The following is a 1,365-nucleotide window of genomic DNA, read 5'->3' as shown; positions in this document are numbered from 1 at the left end:
AGTTCAAATCCGTCAATTTTTCGTGAGTCTTTCTTATTCAATGTCCAACTTTCACATGCATATGGAGCAATTAAAACTACCATGGCTTGGCTCAGACACACTTTAGTCCTTAAAGCAACATCCTTAATTTTCAACACCCTCAAGGGTGTTGTGCAGAAGACTTCCCCAGTGCAGTGCATTGTTTGATCTCTTGGCTGCTGTTTCCATGAGAATTGATTATAGATTCAAGCCAGATGAAATCTTTCAAACTTTTCTCCATCAAGATGTTACCAATTATTCCAGTTGTGAGGATTTTTTTCTTTTCTTTTACAACTACATTGTAAATTACAACACAATTACAGTGAATTGAAATCCATACTGAAGGTTGCAATGCTTTATCTTCATCAGTAAGTGCTTCAAATCCTCCTCACTTTCAGCAAGCAAGGTTGTACCATCTGTGTATTGCAGGTTTATTAATAAACCTTCCTCCAATCCTGATGCTGCATGGGTTTGTTCCCAACTCTCAGGCTCTCTAAATTGGAATGAGAGTCCTGGTGGTGTAATGGGTTACTCATTGGTCTGCTAACCACAAGATCAGCAGTTCAAGCCTACCACCTGCACCACGGAGCAGGATAAGGCTTGCTACTCCTGTAAAGAATTAGTCTTAGAAACCCACAGGAACAATTTTATCCTGTTGTATATGACCTGTCCTATAGGGTCACTATATGTCAGAATCAACTCAATGGCAGTGAGTTTTTTGGTACTACGTCCTCAGCTATACCCTGACTTCTTCACTGCAACACGAGACAGTCATTATGAGGACATCTTCAATAATAATGGCCTTGCTATCTTCCTCGACTTTTTACTCAACGGGATCAGTTTGAATTGTTAGAAATATGTGTACCTTTGAACCAACATTGCCATATTTAAAAAAATTTCTCCTGAGAAATAATATATACAATATTCTATGTAGTTATTGTCATTTGTTTTATAATGTTGCTGTTAATTACTGTTAAGTCAACTCCAATTTGGTGACCTTCTTAAAACAAAAAACATAAAAACAACCAGCCACCTTACAAACCCTGGTCTTTGTGGTCTTCACCACCATGAAGGGACTCTCCTCCAACAATTGCTCACTCTGACTCAGGGGTCCACACCAAGGGAGTCTGCGGTGGCCCATCAGGTTTTGCTTAGTTTATTTTAAGCACTATCACCAGGCATTTCTTCCTAGACTCTCTTAGTCTGGAAATTGCTGAAACTTCTTTATCGTGGGCATATGAAAGATTGATGGTATTGCTTCAAACATCATAGCAACATGTACTTAAAAAAAAAGATGTCAAGTGATTTATAATAAAATGAGGAAAATGTTAAAATGGAAACAATTTA

This window comes from Echinops telfairi, unplaced genomic scaffold (assembly GCF_000313985.2).
Source record: "Echinops telfairi isolate 266 unplaced genomic scaffold, ASM31398v2 ScPeMD7_1;HRSCAF=3_0, whole genome shotgun sequence".
NCBI classification, from domain to species: domain Eukaryota; kingdom Metazoa; phylum Chordata; class Mammalia; order Afrosoricida; family Tenrecidae; genus Echinops; species Echinops telfairi.
Note: the sequence above shows the minus strand (reverse complement) of the source record.